Source organism: Leuciscus leuciscus (assembly GCF_965113295.1).
Source record: "Leuciscus leuciscus genome assembly, chromosome: 2".
In the NCBI taxonomy this organism is placed as follows: Eukaryota; Metazoa; Chordata; class Actinopteri; order Cypriniformes; family Leuciscidae; genus Leuciscus; species Leuciscus leuciscus.
Genome location: NC_138726.1, coordinates 29,321,336 through 29,340,875, shown reverse-complemented (window position 1 = coordinate 29,340,875; position 19,540 = coordinate 29,321,336). Strand labels below are relative to the sequence as shown.

The 19,540-nt window shown below is 45.7% G+C and overlaps 1 long non-coding RNA gene across 1 annotated transcript; it reads right to left on the bottom strand.

The window, feature by feature from the left end:
* Positions 1–7,252: 7,252 nt before the first annotated feature.
* Positions 7,253–9,741, bottom strand: LOC309492876. Its single transcript, XR_014203733.1, has 5 exons — positions 9,415–9,741; positions 9,042–9,115; positions 8,674–8,722; positions 8,243–8,391; positions 7,253–8,046 (listed from the first exon to the last, which is right to left on the bottom strand). It is a non-coding gene; the product is annotated as an uncharacterized lncRNA (long non-coding RNA).
* Positions 9,742–19,540: the final 9,799 nt, after the last annotated feature.

Below are 19,540 nucleotides of genomic sequence, written 5' to 3'. Positions count from 1 at the left end.
TAACCATTATACAGCGTGACAAAAAAAAAAAAGTTCTCTTACGAGAGGTTCTCTCGTATTGCGTAAGTTTAGCTTACGCTACGGGTAAAGTCATCTTTTCTCGAGATATGAAGCAAAAAATTATCCTTAATTTTTATATCTTGTCAACGCAGTGCGGCAGCAAGCAGACCTAGAGCAGGCAATCTAGCGTGCTCATAGGCTGCTCTGCGGCAACTGCAGCAGCCTATCACTGAGCCCTTGGCGTGACGTCACGCCAAATGAGCGCGAGCAGCGCGCCTACGCGTCACGGCCCGAGGCGGGGCGTGGCAGAGGGTATAAATATGGGCTGAGAGGCTGCTTTCACTGATTTTTGTCTCTTCAGCGAAGCTCTGGCATCGCTGCTCTCTGAGGAAGCCGCCGTTGAAACCAGCGCCTTGCAAGCCGAGGATTCTGCCTGAGGAAGCCGGCCGCCTTCGCCGCCTTCAGCTATCCCTGCCTGCTTCGCTATCCGGCGAATATATCCTTTATTTGCTCTATGTGTGTGTGTTGTGTGCTCGCCCCGCGACACACTTTGCATCTAAAAGAGCGCGAGGCGTTGTTTCAAATGCCTCGCTCATCCTGTGGCTCGTGCAGAGCCACGCTCAGCGACGGAGACCGCCTTGTGTTTGCGCTCTCTGCCTGGCCTTCTACCCGGGCGGCTGCGTACAGCGAGCCGGGTATGACAGCTGAGCGCTCGCCGGAGCCCCTCCCGCGAGCCTCGCTCTCTCCTTCTCCCCCGCCCTTCACCGACGCGCAGCGGCCGGCCATTGCCCGCACTGCCGTCGCCTCAGGGGACGAAGCAGATGACGTCAGACCCCTCTGTCAAGCCGCGCAAACGGCGCCGCTCACAAGGGATGTCAGAAACGGACGGTCTCGGGCTATAGCTTCCTTTACGTTACAAGAAAGCTACCCCCCCGTCACTGGCTAAAGGAGAGTAGAGTGTTAGCGGACTAACCTCCATTCCTGACATATTTCTCAGTCCCCTCCTAAGCTCAGGCGACTGGAAATACATATATTGCAGTAACGAGCCTGTTTTTATGCACGCACGCCTGCAAACTAACGCTACGCAAAACAAAACATGACGACGCTCGCCCTTCCTGCGCTCTTCCCCTCTGTTCGAGCCGCGCAAACGCGCCGCTCACAAGGGATGTCAGAAGTAGGCGGTCACGGGCTGGCTTCCTTTACGTTATAAGAAAGCTACCCCGCGTCTCGGTCGTGCGCGTCACCTACCGGCCACCTCCATTTCTCAGTCCCCTCCTAAGCTACAGGCGACTAGAAATATCTATGTTGCAGTAAACGAGCCTGTTTTCATACACGCACGTCTGCAAACTAACGATGTCACAGCACATGATGACATCTTCCCGCTCTCTCTCCCTTTGTCCGAGCCGCGCAACCGCGCCGTTCTCAAAGGATATCAGAGCGGACGTCACGAGCACCGGCGAAAAGAGGAAGTCCCACCCAGGTCGGACTAAACTCCGTTCCTGACATATTTCTCAGTCCCCTCTAAAGTTCAGGCGGCTGGAAATACTAATACTGCAGTAAACGAGCCTGTTTAATACACGCGCGCCTGCAAACAAACGCCGAAACGAAACACGACGCTCTGTGATATGCTCGCGCTAACTGAGAGCTTATGTGTGCCCCTGTGGCTCAGTGGCAGAACAATAGGCTTCCGTGCTGGAGACCCGAGTTCGAATCCGACTCTGGCGGAAGATAAATATTTTTTTCTGCTGGCTTCTCCGAGCTCGCGGCAGCTTTCTTACATACAGAAAGTGAACCCGCATCTCGCACCCTCCCGCTCACAGGATGGTGCTTGAGTATTTATGAGCGTCTAAACAGATGAGCCATCAAAGCATTCGCTCTATCAGTTTCCTATAACGCCAATGGTGTTATAAGTGTAGAATATGTGCCCACTCCCACGTGCTCACTGCTACACACAAACACGGTCTCCCCGGTAACGCTCACAGAGCGCACTCTCATAGCGGGCATGCGCCGCTCGAGTGCTAAGCGTAGAGAATGTGCCCACAATTCTGTGCCCACACCTACCCACTGCCCGCTCTGTTACACAGTTACACCGGGTTGCAGATCCTCCAAAGCTCACAAACATTCCGGCTCTGGCCGAAGGTGTCATAAGTGTAGAAAATGTGCTCACCACTACACACAAACACTATCCCCATGGTAACACGCTCAGAGCGCACTCTCATAAAGCGGACACACGCTCGAGTACCAAGTGTAGTAAATGTGCCCACAACCCTGTGCTCACAACTACCCGCTGCTTGCTCTGCCACTCAGTTACCTCGGGTTACAAAGCTCCCAAACACTGGCCGTGTTATAAGTGTAAGCTCTGCGCCCGCTCACGAGCATGCGCACCCACTTTCAGACATGACAACCCCCACGCCGCTCTCGCGCCAGGGGTGTTTAGCAGCAAAACTCGCTCCATCCGTAGCGATCGAGCCATCATATGCTGTACAGCCAGTCAGCACTGTTTTCCAGCCCCCGTGTTCGAGCACTGGCGGCGCGTCGCCGCCCCATCCTCTCTGATACAGGTTCCCCATCCCGCTCAGCGCGGCGATCTGAACCCAGAGACCATTCGACCCCTAGCTATGCGTGCAAAAGCATGGGAAGCTATTCAGGGCGCGTCAGAATGGGTGTTGAATACTATATAACACGGCTATTCGCTTCAATTCGCTCGTCGCCCCCCGCGCTTTCTAGCGCAGACGGAGACAAAAGTGACTTTAGAAGCAGCGCACCTGCTTCAAGCAGAAATAGCGAAGCTGCTGCGCAAAGGGGCTATAGAACAGGTTTATCCTTCTCTGAGCGAGTCGGGCTTTACAGCCGTTACTTCCTCGTACCCAAGAAGGACGGAGCGCTGAGACCTATTTTAGATCTGAGACATTTGAACAAAGCTCTCATGAGACGGCCGTTCAAAATGATCACAACCAGACAAATCCTCGCGCAAATTCGCCCGGGAGACTGGTTCATCTCTCTCGATCTAAAGGACACATATTTTCAGATTCAGATAATACCCCGTCACAGGCCATTCTTGAGATTCGCCTTCGACGGTCGGGTATATCAGTACACCGTCCTGCCGTTCGGTCTATCTTTAGCACCACGTACATTACGAAGTGCATGGACGCGGCTCTCTCTCCCCTGAGGAGACAAGGAATGCGGATACTGAATTATCTGGACGACTGGCTAGTCCTCGCGCAGTCAGAGGCAGAGCTTTTGTCACACAGAACAGCGCTTCTCAGCCATCTGGAATGCTTGGGTCTCTCGGTCAACTGGACCAAGAGCTCATTACTGCCCCGCCAGTCGACTTCCTTTCTCGGAATAGAACTGGACTCGGTGGCTATGACGGCCAGATTGTCAGAGCAGCGCGCGCGCCGCATTCGACATCTCGCCGCGTCTTTCCAGACGGGCAGTCAGGTTCCGCTGAGGACATTCCAGCGAGTCCTGGGGCATATGGCCTCAGCTGCAGCAGTGCTCCAGCTGGGCTTACTGCGCATGCGCCCGCTTCAACGCTGGCTGAAAGCGCGAATGCCTCACCGAGCCTGGACGGCCGGCCGCTTACGAGTCAGAGTGGATCATGGCTGTGTTTCAGCCCTGCAGCCCTGGCTAGCAGCCGAATGGTATCGCACGGGAGTGACGATGGGAGTTGTCTCGCACCGGAAAGTTGTCTCGACAGATGCGTCCAACCTAGGTTGGGGAGCGCTATTAGAGGGCAGACCGGTCTATGGCCCTTGGTCAGACCAGGAGAGTCACCTTCATATAAACTGTCTAGAGATGCTGGCGGTCGAGAAAGCGCTCAAGCACTTCCTCCCATACCTACAGGGCCACCATGTACTAGTCCGCACGGACAACATGTCAGTGGTAGCCTATGTGAACCGTCAGGGCGGTGTCAGATCCAAAACACTCTGCGCCCTGGCGGAACGCCTCCTTGGGTGGGCTCAGCACTCACTGCGCTCGCTGAGAGCCGCGCATGTGCCGGGTCTCCTGAACGAGGGTCCAGACAGACTGTCCAGGGACAATGTTCCCCTGGGGGAGTGGTCTTTGCATCCCCAAACAGTCCAGTCACTGTGGCGCCGTTTCGGCAGAGCGGAAGTCGACCTCTTTGCGTCAAAAGACAACGCGCACTGCCCACGGTTCTTTTCCAAGAGCGAGGACGCGCTGGCCCAAACCTGGACCAGCGGCCCGCTTTACGCTTTTCCCCCTGTCTCTCTGCTGCCACAAGTCATCGGGAGAATCAGGGAAGCGCGCCACACGGTGCTCCTCATAGCCCCGTATTGGGAGAATCAAACGTGGTTCCCAGATCTAATACGGCTGGCGGACACACCCCCCTGGCCGATACCGGTGAGAAGAGACCTTCTCTCTCAAGCCCGCGGCTCGATCTGGCATCCTCATCCAGAGCGTTGTCTCTGCATGTATGGATAGTCAACGGATACCCGTTGACTTGCCAACAGGGGTTGTGAACACGATCACACAGTCTAGAGCTCCCTCTACGAGACGGCTCTACACATCTAAATGGTCTGTGTTTAATAAATGGTGCACCGCCCAAGGGCTGGATCCACAAACATGTGAGGTGTCGCGTGTGCTTTGTTTCCTCCAAGAGCTGTTGGACATGGGCAGGTCCCCCTCCACGCTCAAAGTATATGTTGCGGCCATATCAGCTTTTTCCGACTCGGCGCTGGGCCGCGCATTAGGGAGGAATGAGTTCATTATCCGCTTCCTTAGAGGAGCTAGGAGGATGAACCCCCCGCGACCCCCCTCGGTTCCTATTTGGGATCTTTCCCTGGTCTTAGAGGCCATGAAAGCGCATCCCTTTGAACCCATGGAAACTGTGGATATGAAATACCTCACGCTCAAAACCGTTTTTCTGATAGCCCTATCTTCAGTCAAACGTGTGGGTGACCTGCATGCGTTATCAGTTAACGCGGCATGTCTCGAGTTCGGACCTAATGACTCTAAAGTCATTCTCAAACCGAGACACGGTTATGTCCCCAAAGTGTTGGGCACACCCTTCAGAGCACAGGTCATTTCTCTCTCAGCTTTGCCGGCTACCGGCAGCGAAGTTGACAGTAATCTCCTTTGCCCTGTCAGAGCGCTGAGAAATTACATTACGCGCTCCGCCGCCATGAGGCGCTCGGAGCAGCTTTTCGTTTCGTTTGGTGGGCGCACCAAGGGTCTCGCCGCCTCGAAACACACTCTGTCCAGATGGATAGTGGACGCTATTGCAGCTGCTTATGCGTCTAAAGACCTGCAATGCCCTTTGGGCATCAGAGCCCACTCTACTAGAGGCATGGCCTCGTCATGGGCTTGGACTAGCGGAATTTCTATTCATGACATTTGTACGGCGGCGGGCTGGGCCTCCCCGTCTACATTTGTTAGATTTTACAATCTAGAAGTTCCCGCCCTGCAGGCTAAACTTTTATCGGTCTAAATCTCGCGTAGGCCGGCCCACTTCTGTGCGCGGGCTACTGCTGTTTGATTTAGCCCTCCTGGTTGAGCTGTACAATATAAGGGTTGGTTAGTCAGACCGGCCGCGCCGTTCTGTTCCCCCTACTATGTGCTTATGTACTTGCGCTAGCCATATCATTGGCCGCCTGGCTCACACTCTCGTGTTCCCCGGGCTTCCCTGGGACTCATTCAGTGGATGCCGGGCGCGCACGGCGTTGACAAGGGAGTTCCCGTAGCGTAAGCTAAACTTACGCAATACGAGGTAACCTCTGTTCTCTCTAGAGAGGGAACGAGTATTGCGTAACCCGCCGTGCTCGCGCCACGAGCTCACTCGCTTCTGCGACAAAAACCAGTGAAAGCAGCCTCTCAGCCCATATTTATACCCTCTGCCACGCCCCGCCTCGGGCCGTGACGCGTAGGCGCGCTGCTCGCGCTCATTTGGCGTGACGTCACGCCAAGGGCTCAGTGATAGGCTGCTGCAGTTGCCGCAGAGCAGCCTATGAGCACGCTAGATTGCCTGCTCTAGGTCTGCTTGCTGCCGCACTGCGTTGACAAGATATAAAAATTAAGGATAATTTTTTGCTTCATATCTCGAGAAAAGATGACTTTACCCGTAGCGTAAGCTAAACTTACGCAATACTCGTTCCCTCTCTAGAGAGAACAGAGGTTACGTTAGGTAACCGAGTACGTTTTCCTTGAATAAAACTTGAATGCCCATACGTTAACCATTATACAGCGTGACAAAAAAAAAAAAGTTTTCCTTGAATAAAACTTGAATGCCCATACGTTTAGTTGACAAAAAAAATTAACTAATTAACTAAAAAACAGGATAAGGTTGACTAAATATGATAAAAGTTAAATAGTAAATTTGACACAGGACTAAGTATGCATAAAAATAAAAAAGCTGACAAAATAAACTCTATTTGAGTCTTGTATCTAATGAGGTATTGCTCACCAGAGCAGGCAATACTGTCTGATCCACATCTTCCCCCCCACCAGGTAGGTCTGTAGACCCTGCTTGCAGAAGGGGTTTGCTCTTCTGCTGGTCTCTGTGAACAGTGAGGCGGTGAAATGGGTAGAGGTGGAGAAATGGGTGGAGGTGGAGCAGCTGTAGGATAAAAGGTGGTGGTGCGATAACAGGAGCTGATGGTTGTGTTAAAAGTTTGCCTCTCTTTTTATGAGCATCTTCCTCCTCCTTCCTCCATCAGAGTCTCCCAAGAAATGACTATAAATTAGGGTGGAAAAAAACAAGCAGTAAACATCTTATTAATTACTCTTATTAATGATAATAATAAATGCAAAGCCTCCCTGTAGCTCAAACAATAGAGTGTTGGTGCTTGCAATGCTAAGGTCATGGGTTCAATTCCCAGGGGAAGCAAGAACTGATAGGAATGTAAATAGCCGCTTTCCGACCAAGTAGTTACAGGAACTTAGTTCTAGGAACTGTCCACTTCGAAACAGTTCTAAGAACTACTCTCCCCCAAACTCGGTTTTGCTGTTTGCGTTCGCACTGGCCAAGTGGCCATAGGAACTGGTAGGAGGGGTAAGGGAGTGACGCAAGCACGGTGACTTTTATTTTGACGGCGCGACGGACCTTTATTTTGGCGGCGCTGAGAACGCCAGAGCAAACAATGCTCGCATTCTCTGTGTTTATTAGTTAGCGACCTGTCTAACAGTACTGTTTAATATGTTATTAGATAGAACTGTTATAGAAAGTAGACAGTATATGAAAAAAAGGTGATTAGCCTATGCCGTGTGGTTGATGCCGTGTGGTCCCCTCAAAGTTGCATTGGATTTTCTCTTCAGCATAAAGGTTTAGAGACCCATCTATCACTGTTTTCCATGTTTGTATAGTTAGTTTCTGGAGTAAATATATAGGCTATAATCTGTGTGTTTACATTATAGCTGTTTTAAAAATGGCGGGTGCTGGTGTTCCGCGTGCGTTCGGCCAATCAGCGTACACTAACGTCACGGGTATTTCCTATAGTGCTGGTTTAGACCCTACTCTGAAGTAGGACCTAAATTAGTTCCTCCAAATGGAGTTCCTAGAACTAAAATCGTTCCTAGTTCCTGCGGTGCGAACACGCCGACATCCGGGTACTTTAGCCAATAGTTCTAGGAACTGTGAAAAGGTTCCTCCGGTCGGAAAGCGGCTAATGTGTACCTTAAAATGCTATGTAAGTTGCTTTGGATAAAAACGTCTGCCAAATGCATAAATGTAAATGTAATTACATAAACATTTTCACTGGCCTAAGAACTTAAGTTGTAAATCAATGTAATTGGTTGAGAATGGTTTCTCTGAGAAACCAGAAAACATACTGTCCATTTAACTCTATTTCAGCTGGCTTTACGTGTGGTGGTTGTCGGGTTCATCATATCATAACACTAAATTATGCTTTTGAGAAAATATAGAGGCCAAAAAGTTAATGTAAAATATAAAGGATAATATACGTATACTAACATCGGCTTTGGCATTCTTTTTGGCCGAAATCTCCTCCTCTTCCTCTTCAGACTGTAGATCTGATGTGTTGCAATTTAGAGCTTTCTTCAAGAGTTGTTGTGCCACAAAGTAGTCATCTAAAAAATAAATAGCCTACATGTTAAACTTCAGTAGACCTTCAAATTAATAGAGTAAAAAAGAACAGAACTATAGACAACAGAACAATATGAGAATGTAATTAAAAGGATTTTCTTCCCATATAACATATTGGCAAAATACTTTGATATTTGCTTACAAAAGCCATTTAGATTATTTAAAAAGAAAATAGCATACCACATGATTTAATAACTCTGGCATCATATTTTTTCAGTCAGGTCCAGGTTCCTCAGAATTTTTCACTGCCCCGTTCACTCTCTCATCATTTTTGTAGTTTGGCCAATAGGTAACTCCATCACTGTACCAATTTTGTGGCACCAAACATCCTTAAACGAGAAGGAAGTAACAAACAGCACCAGATAAATTTAACTTCCTGTTTCAAGAACAGGTCAGTACGTATACCTTGGGTTATTTCACCAAGTGCATGGTGTAATTGCATATGGGTCACTTTTAAATTAAAGAAGCTGGTCCAAAAAATAAAAAAAATTCAGATATGGTCAACAAATCGGAATTGGGCATCAAGACCTGCAGTATAAATGTGGCCTTATTGAACTCAATTGAATCAACAATGAACTGTCAACTTACTGTGAAGTTGCTGAAGAACTTACTGTCTTAAGGTGGAGCTGGAGACAGGTACAGTTTTTCTATTCATTTTATCTAAAACAAACGTAACAGAAACACAAAATACACATTTCAACTAGTGAGTTGTGGAAAATAACCAAAATGTTTAGTGTTTTCAAAAAAAAAAAAAAATACAGCAGGGCTCGACAATAAGGACTGCCTGATGGCCCGGGGCCAGCGTGAAAGACACTTGGGCCAGTTGCAGGAACTTTCACCTGCCCCATTGGGCCAGTGCTGCATCTTCAAGTTGATAATTTGCTAATGTTTAAGCCTTGACAATTTAAATGCTGTAGTGTGGACCAGTGTCAGTATTTGACAACTGGTTAAATCAAGTTGGAACAGTATTAAATCTTACTTTACTCTGATGTCAGGAAAAGATGAAACTCCAAAATAAGACTGGTGGCACTTGAACGAACTGTGAACTGTAAGCTGCAACAGAACACACACACACACACACACACACACACACACACACACACACACACACACACACACACACACACACACACACACACACACACACACACACAGTATCTTAATATGATATGAAATAATTATCTGAAACAACATTACATGGGGAGGTGGTGGAGAATATATTTGTCATGATGTAAACAAAAATGGACTCAAACTAACCAAACCAGTACAGTGTTAAATGCAGTAGTGTGGACCAGTGTCAGTATTTGATAACATATCTTGCTAAATCATGTTGGAACAGTATTAAATCTTACTTTACTCTGATGTCAGGAAAAGATGAAACTCCAAAATAAGACTGGTGGCACTTGAACAAACTGTAAGCTGCAACAGAACACACACACACACACACACACACACACACACACACACACAGAGAATCATATAATATTAATAATTTTTTTGAAACAACATTACATGGGGAGGTGGGACTGTCAAAATGTAAACAAAAATGGACATGTTATACCAGAAATTCAGTGAAAAAAAGTAAGTTAGGTAACGTTAGGCCTAACATGATAATATCTTGCCTGACATTTTAACGTTACTGGAGGGGAGAAAATACGCGCTCAGGGTCTGATAAAAATCCGGACAGCTAACGTTAATTAAATCACCTAACCTCCCAGATGGACAGTGTATCAGCACAATTACGGAGTGAGTGACTATGCATATTTCGTTCTTTTGTTTTCACTAGTTTAATACAGTATTACTGGCTAGCGCTACCAGCTAACTACCTAGCTTTAGCTCCGTGGCTCACTGACGACGATTGGTTTACAAGATGGCATTCAACCACACGATTCCCCCTCCCGGTCCAATGAAGCTCAGCGGAGACTGGAGCGCTAACTGGGACATTTTCAGGGCTGAATTTGAAGATTACAGTTTGGCGGTGGACTTGGTAGCCACATCTTCAGCAGTCCAAGCTGCCACTTTGAGGACGTTAATGGGGCCAGAATGTCGACATGTGTACAAGCACAACCTGCAGTTGACGGAAGCGGAACGCGAAGATGTGACGGACATTCTGGATAAGTTAGAGGAGTACTTCAAACCGGCCAAGAATGTAATATATGAGCGATATGTTTTCGGCTGCTGCAAACAGGAGGATGGTGAGTCCATTGACAATTTTCTTACCCGCTTGAGGGAAAAGGCGGCGACCTGTGATTATGGGGCTCTCAGGGATGAGTTGATAAGAGACAAAGTAGTACTTGGCATTACTAATGAAGCCACGCGTAGACGGCTGTTGAGAGAGAAAGGACTGACACTGACTACAGCCATAGAAATATGCAGAGCTGCAGAGCTGACGGACATGACACTGAGGTCCATGGAGCAAGAAAGGCCACATACGGACAGCTTTAATGCAGCATTCAGACAGCCATCAAAAAAAATTCCCCATGCTACAGGGAGGCAGCTGAAGAAAAGCACCCCAGCCACAGACAGTGTCTCTGCATGCAGATACTGTGGTGTGCATCATGGGAGAGGGCGAGAGCAATGTCCTGCTTACGGAAAGGTGTGCAAAGCCTGTGGTACAGCTAACCATTTTGCTCGTGTTTGCATGAAAACCAGGGGATCAGAGGCATCTGCACACATTGACTCCATGGAAAATCCAGTGCTAGCCCAGGAAACAGATGGTAGTGGAGATGATCTCTTCTCAACCGAATGCATTGGGGCCGTAGGCGCCAGAGGAAAAAAGTGGTTTGCCGTTCTCCAACTGAATGGTGTTAAGCAAAAATGCCAGCTAGACTCAGGAGCCACATGTGACGTTATGAGCCTGAAAGACAAGATACGGATCGCACCACGAGAGAAACTCATGCCAAGCAGCACCAAGCTCAAGCTCTACTCTGGTCAGCTAATGACCTCTATGGGTATGTTTGTGACAGAGTGTGTCGTGCGGGATCGTAGACACACCTTAGAGTCTGAGATAGTCGAAACCAGTCAGCAGCCCCTGCTTTCTGGGTCTACATGTGAGCGCCTTGGTCTTATGCAGTTCACCATCCCAGCATACCTGAATGCGGTGGACAGTAGTATCCAGGCTGGGCCTTTGAAAAGGGAGGCTCTCATCGAGAGGTATCAGGATGTCTTCACTGCGCCAGTAGAGTCCGTTCCAGGGGTGGTGCACTTTCAGCTAAATGCAGCGGTTCAGCCAGTCCAGAGTGCCCCCCGCAACGTACCGGTCGCCATGAGGGCAGCAGTGAAAGCTCAGCTTGAGAAATACGAAGCGGAGGGCCACATCACCTAGGTCACGGAGCCGACAGACTGGATAAGCAATATGGTGATCATCAGGAAACCAGACAAGTTGCGGATATGCATCGATCCAAAGCACCTCAACCAGGCTCTGCTGCGGTCACACTATATCATGCCAACTCTTGAAGACATACTCTACAAGCTCCCCAAGGCTAGGGTCTTCACCCTGGTTGACGCAAGGGACGCCTTTCTCCAGTGCAGATTGGACGAAGCAAGAGGCTACATGACCACCTTTTGGACACCCTGGGGGCGCAAGCGCTGGTTAAAACTCCTCTTTGGCGTTTCAGTGGCCCCTGAAGTATACCAACGAAAGCAGTCCTAAATTGCATTTCGTTGCCTTGTACCTGTACTTGTGTAATGACAATAAAGTTGAATCAAATCAAATCAAACAAGCTCCTACTGGGACTCAATGGAGTAGACCCCATAGCAGATGACATCCTCATCGTGGGCTGTGGGGATACTGACGAAGAGGCTGGGCGTGACCATGATGCCAAGCTGCTGGCCCTCATGGACAGATGTAGGCAGGTCAAACTAAGGATCAGCATAAAGAAGCTCCAGTTTAAAGTGCCAGAGGTTCACTTTCCCGGGCACATTTTATCGGCAAAGGGACTGAAAGCTGACCCAGAGAAAGGCGGTCATAGACATTTTACATTTACATTTACATTTATGCATTTGGTAGACGCTTTTATCCAAAGCGACTTACATTGCATTATCCTATACATTTATACATAGGTATGTGCAATCCCCTGGGATCGAACCCACAACCTTGCGTTGTTAACGCAATGCTCTTACCACTGAGCTACAGGCAAGCCACATGCCACTCCCGACGGATGTGAAGGCCGTGCAGCGGTTCGATGGCTTTGTGACGTACCTGGCCAAGTTCCTACCACGCCTCTCAGAGGTCTGTGAGCCGCTGAGGAGGCTCATGGACAAGGATGTGGTGTGGCACTGGCTTCCAAAACATGATGCAGCAGTGAAGGAAGTGAAGCAGCTGGTGACTACAACACCTGTGCTGCGTTACTACGACGTGACAAAGGCAGTGACAATCCAGAGTGACTCTAGCCAGCATGGCCTGGGCTGCGTCCTGTTGCAGGAGGGACAACCTGTGGCATTCGCTTCGAGAGCTCTCACACCAACAGAGCAAAATTATGCCCAGATTGAGAAGGAATGCCTCAGCATTGTTTTCGCATGCCAACGCTTTCATCAGTACTTGTACGGGCGCAGCAATGTCACTGCAGAGACAGATCATAAGCCCCTCGTCGCCATTTTCAGCAAGCCACTGCTGAATGCCCCTAAGCGCCTACAAAGCATGTTGCTGTCCCTTCAGGGCTATAATCTCACAGTTGTCTACAAGCCAGGCCCAGAGATGTAAGTGAGTGACACGCTTAGCAGAGCCACGGTGCCAGACACACACACAAACTCCAGCCTTGGTGGGCACACAGTCTGCAGTCTGGAAACAGAGCAGAGAGAGGTAGAGCACATCAACCAGTCTGACTATCTTAATGTCACAGACAAGAGACTCATACAAATCCGACAGCACACGGACAAAGATGAGCAGCTTCGGGCGGTGAAGTCAGTGACACTGAGGGGCTGGCCGGACCTCAGAGAAGATGCTGAACTGGAGGTGAGAGAATGTTGGGCCTACAAGGAGGAGCTCAGCATTCAAAATGGAGTGCTGTTCAGAGGAGACAGGGTTGTTAGCAAGGGTACACTCAAGCCACATTGGGGGCGAGGCCTGCTACAGGCAAGCGCGCAACACTCTGTATTGGCCAGGGATGCGAGCTGACATCATTGACTTTGTCGGCAAATGCACAGTCTGCAATGAGTATGCCATTGAACAGCAGAAAGAGTCGATGATGTCCCACGAGCTGCCAACACGCCCTTGGCAGATAGTTAGCGCTGACCTTTTCCAACTGAATGGCAAAGACTTTCTCCTGATAGTTGATCATCACTCAGACTTCTGGGAGATTGACTTCGTCCCAGATCTCTCGGCAGACACCACAATCAAACGCTTGTAGCGACAATGCCTCTAGTTTAGGGAATTTATTGGCTCAAATGATAGGTAATATTCATAAGATATGAATATGCATATGCCGTTTACACAAATTAAATTATTCCAAAGAGGGAATAGGTCAGACCTCAATGTATATCAATAATTACCAAGATTACTCGTAGTATTTATTGATATAAGTAGATAGAATTATATTTTGATTAGGGGGAATTTAGTTAGAGGTTAATTCTCATTTATCGTACAACCATCCGTCCGGCAGATCGGATGCACGATTTCTGAACAGAAACCTATTGTCTCCAACACGACAAATAATTTTAATAATAAGAGCAAAGGAGAAAGTTTTGGTATGTAAGATGGTAGCGTGTAAGGGGATGTGTGTGTGTGTTTTAGAGCGTGTGCGTGTGTTTTCTCGGAACGCGTGCGTGTATGTGTGTGCGTGTGGGTTTAGAGCATGTGCGTGTGCGTGTGTTTGTGGGTGTAAGTGTGTGTGTGAGGATAAGTGTGTGCGTAAAGAATGAGTGAGAGAATTTAGAGAAAGGCCAAGACAGTTTACAACATTCCTTCACACCGAGACCCCAACAGTTTCTAGAAATTATTAGACAACTTAAACAGCATTTCTTTTCGATTGTGAATTTAAGAAGGTAACTTTTACTTTACTTGTTTTTTTCCTATTTGGCCCTCGTTTCGTGCGTCTGTTGTGTACAAAAGGAGCCTGGAACACGTGGTCTGAGGCGTCGTCAAGGCGGAGTTCGTTGCGATGGTAACTCAGAGCGTTCAACTTAGCTGAAGATGATTTAGCCTTAAGTTGGTTTTCTTTGGTTTGTAAGAAATTATCAAACTGAGATAAACTATCAAGAAAAGAAAGACTTAGAATAGAAAACGAAAATAAAAAGCAAACGAAGGTTCCTTGGAAGAAGGAAGGAGGCGGGTCTCTCTCTCTCTCTGGCGAACTGCTACCGAGGTACGAGAGATCTGGCGCCGTGTTTTGAAATCGCTAAAACCACGCCTTCTCACGTACGTGACCCAATCGTCTGGGAGGACGATCGTGGCCACCTCCTTACGTTTTGCAATGGTACACGCCTTCTCTGACTGTGTACTGACGGAATAAACTCGTTCATGAACATTTATAAACCTGGTATTAATGAAAGAATGCATCTTCTGATATTTTGTGTTGAAGATTCAACACCGTTGGGTTCTTTGGAACAAAACAATACCGCGAATGATAATTCTGTGAGCCAATAACACACAGATACATGATTTCTCGTGATTACACGCACATCAAATTGGTTACATACAAATACAGCTTATATAGATAGTATTTTGGGTATGGAGACCACGGAACACTTCAAGAAATACATTTTAAACATTTAGAAAGATAACTTTGAACACACGTGGTTGGGAAATAGATGCAGTCCTCGAGTATGTATGCATATGTGTGTGTGTGTAGCATCATGAAGTCACGGAGAGTTCAAACTGCGCTTGTGAACTTTTGTCACTCTGAAGAAAGGGGGGAGTTCGTATGTGTGTGCGTATGCTCTCGGGCTGATGAGGTTAGCAGTGGGCACATGTTTTTACATCTGGTCGGACACTGTTTTATTGTTTTGAAGTGTTAATGTTAGTGTCCCCAGGGGTTATAGCATTTCCAGTCTGCCTGGCGTTTTTCTGATCACATATCTTGGCCGAAACAGTCGAACAGAAGGTTGTGTGTTTACTCAGAAAATAGAAGACTGTCCCTTAAAACCAGGGGTCAATGATTTATGCAGATAGGAGGCTCCATTCGGTCGGCACGTCCTGGTGTCAGAGTTTTAAGACAATAGGGGTGTCTGTAAATGAGGATTCCAGTAAGATGATTAGGTCCTAGACCAGAGAAGGGGGTTTGATCACAGGGTAATCTCAGTAATTTAATCAACACGCCGGCCGGGTGACCTGCCTTTGTTACATGCTGCAAAGCACAGTTCGCTCGTCACGGGCTGCCGGACCGGGTTATCTCTGACAACGGCCCTCAGTTTTCATCTTATCAGTTCAAGCGGTTTACAGCAGAGTGGGAGTTTGAACACATCACCTCATCACCACATTATCCCAAGGCCAATGGCAAAGCTGAAGCTGCAGTCAAGATAGCAAAGAACTTATGCAAAAAAGCACACCGTGAGGGCGAGGATGCCTGGAAAGCAATCCTGCAGTGGCGCAACACACCGACGGAAGGAATGAACAGCAGTCCGGCGCAGCGCTTGATGTCAAGGCGTCTTAAGACTGCACTACCGGTGGCCAACAAGCTGTTGGAACCGTGTGTGGTGACTGGAGTGTTGGAAAAGCTACGTCACAGGAGGCAGGTCTCCAAAGTAAACTATGACCGCTCAGCAAAGGACCTACCTGTGCTCACGGTAGGCCAAGGGGTGCGAATGAAGCCATTACCTGGTGATCGGACAGGCATCTGGAGACGGGGATCCTGCGTGCAGAGGGTTGCCCCGCGGTCCTACCTGGTTGAGGTGGAGGGGGCATTATACCGCCGAAACAGAGTTGATCTTCGGGCAGCAGAGCCAAATAAAAAGTACAACAACTGTATTTTGTTTATGGCCGGTATGATGGAACATGTTAATTTGTTGTCATATTCAATAGGCCTCAGTCTATAACTCAATTATTAGGTATGGACAGGTAGCCTAACTTTCTTTAAGAAAAAGGAAGATGTTACAGGATGTATACTCCATCTAGTGTTCATGGTCAGCACTGCATGTTTATATTGCCCCGGCTGGCGGGCGCTTGTTCACAACATGAATAGTCAAGTACACCAGCACTTCTGTGTCCTCGTTCTTACTACAGCCGTGCTTTGCAGGTTTTCATGGAACAACTGGGGAGAAGTTAAATCACACCAGACACAGACGGCAAAAAGACATGTATGTGGTGTGAAGGAGTAAGCAGATGTTGAAAATGGAGTGTTGATGCCGGTTCGGGAGTGATGCCCTGACAAAACATGTTTATATTCAGAATCAGAATCAGAAAGAGCTTTATTGCCAAGTGTGCTTGCACCCACAAGGAATGTTTCTTGGTACTGAAGCTTCCAGTGCACATATACAAATACAAATACAACAAGAAACATAGTAATACAAATTCTAAGAATAAAATATATTAAAAAAAATAAAAATAGTATAAAAAGTAAAAAAAGGGGTCACAGTTGGGTTTAGTCTGAATAAACATTTACAGATTATGAACATATTTACAGTATTTTGAGAAGTATGAATAATATAAATATAAATATAAATATCACCTGAGTTAGAGAATATTACACTAGACAGTGGGAGTCTAGTGCATGTTACAGATTATGAACATATTTACAGTATTTTGAGTAGTATGAATAATATAAATATAAATATAAATATAAATATAAATATAAATATAAATATCACCTGAGTTAGAGAATATTGCACTAGACAGTGGGAGTATTGCACTTGCAGGCATATGCCTTGGGGGGCATGTTAAGTGTTCAGAAGTGTTAAGTGTTAAGTGTTAAGTGTTAAGTGTCAAGTGTTAAGTGCAGAGGTGGAAAGAGTACTGAAAATTTGTACTCAAGTACAAGTACCGTTACATTGCTGAAATAATACTCAATTACAAGTAAAAGTACTGGTGTCAAAAAAGTAATTAAGTAAAAGTACAAATTACTCTTCTCAAAAACTACTCAGAGTACTAGTTACTAATTACTTTTTAGCTGGCGATAGTTAATGCATTACCAATAAAAATATTCAACAAAATCATAGATTTATGTAGAAAATAGCTACTTTTAACACGTTTTTACCTTATTGTCAAAGGACATTAATTAGTGGATACTGGAATTTCTAACTTCAATATGACACCTTGAAATATGTCAATATTCAGTAGGCCTAGCCTATAATTTTTAATACCATCGGGAAAACTACTACATACTAAATATTTTAATATCTAAATTTTTGTCCATCCATTTTGTCAAGGCAATCATTATTTTCAAGCATTGAAAAGCACAACACTCATTGTAACAGTAATCTATTTGAATGGAAAAGTTTAATTCAAGTCTTCTAAAGAGACACGTCCACTTTATAAGGTGAGATTTTAATTTAGGCTTTTGTTTACATATTTAAACATTGATCAATAACCATTACAATAATCTAATATTTACTCACTCAGTGTATTTGTCTTTACAATAGGGTAACGTGAACTGTTGCAATAGCTCACACACAGCACGAGGAAGCTTGATTTCAATTCAAACTGAATTTAATTTGCAAAAAGACTAGATTTTTCATAACTTTTGACAGCGTTTAATTCAAGAGCATGGAGTGATTGGAGCTGGACGTCATTTGAGTCTGCAGTGAGAACCACTTGGAGAGATTCGCGATTGCACATGATATGACACACAGTCCGAGAGCGCACACTCAATATCCGAGTCCAGTTCGTTCGTATATTTGAGAGCTCGCGTCCAGTTTTCTGCGATTACATGAATGTGCCCTCGCGTTATAATATTGTTCGTGACATTTGCCATTAAAATATGCCATAGAAACTTGCAGGTATTAATAAAATTATGCGTAATAGGCCTAACGTTACCTGCAATCCCGCGCTGAGAGGAGGCGGGTGTGTCAAACTCGCTGTCGTTGAGATGAGAGAATGAGAACGCGCAGCTGGTAAAATATAGATATTTTGACAATACTACTATGTAGTTTGTTGTTCCAAACTTTCAGTCTAGCCATTAATCACTCTGAGCTCCTCGCCTCCTTCATGATCAGCTCTTCAAAACCTGCTGCGACTGCGGCGGCTTTCATTCAGTCCAAATATCAGGGGTTTTATTGGTCCGTTTACGATCGAATATTTTTATTGGCTACCGAAATGCCATTCAAAGATTTGAATATCAATTCAAATTGTACTCAGTAACGAAATGTGATTTTACAAGTAGCGAAGTAGATTACTTATCTTAATATGTACTTGAGTACAAGTAAAATTACAGATTTAAAAATATACTCAAAAAAGTACAAGTACCCAAAAAAACTACTTAATTACAGTAACGTGAGTAGTTGTAATTCGTTACTTCCACCTCTGGTTAAGTGTTAAGTGTATTGCACTTGATTGTTATCTGATTTGCACGTCATGCACTTTTTATTATTATTAACTGTTGGCAAATAAAACATTTTGTAGAAGTTTTCTGTAACTTTCTTAAAAATGAGTGAACACGGAGCAGTTTTTCCGTGAGCTGGACTGGAAAACCCGGAGTGGATCAGGAGCGGAGTGATAACAGAACGCTTAGAGTGGAGAGAGGAACGTGCTTTTGCTCCACTCCAGGCTTTGATCACATCCCCCTAAACAGGGTGAATAGCCTACCCTAGGCTATTTCTAGTCTGTCTTTTTTTAGTCTTTCCCATTCAAACTAAAATTAAGACATTTATTAAACTATTTGAGAAATGTAAGCATATTTACATCATTAAAATTATGAACAGTGAATTTAAGATATAAGGACAGGGAGGGACCCTGATATTGACGGAAATCCGTCATATACTCTCGTAGCGACTGAGAACTTTAATCCATATGTATATTATGAAGTGTAGGCCTATTACTGAATATAAAATTACATACATTATGATATATTAGTAAATATATGTCTCACATTTTTAAAAATATGAAAATTCTTTATGTATTATTCAATATATTGTAATATTAACACAATATATTATTCTGTATATTTTCAAATATATTGAAACCATTCAATATATTGGTCATTCATATATAGGGAAATATATTTTCAGTAAAATGTGATTTTGTAACATCATGATTTTTTAAAACATGTAATATCACTCACTTAATTCATGTTTTTAGTCTAACCATTTTTTTATTATTTGCCTTCATTTCATTATTAGACCTACTAGCAACGTTAGGTCAAATTCACTGTAAAGATGTACAATTCTTAGTCTAATAAATGGTGGTAACATGAAAAATGAGCCATAATCTAGTCACTAGTGGAAGATTGCTGCAATCTCCGGGACAAACTAACACTTAATAACATGAAATTTTAACAAAAGCCACTAGCTTTCAAACATAGCCTACAATCAGACATCATTTCAATTTATTTCTTTATTTTGTTTAGCTATAGTAAGTGTGAGCTTATGCCGCGTTCCAGGCAACCTGTA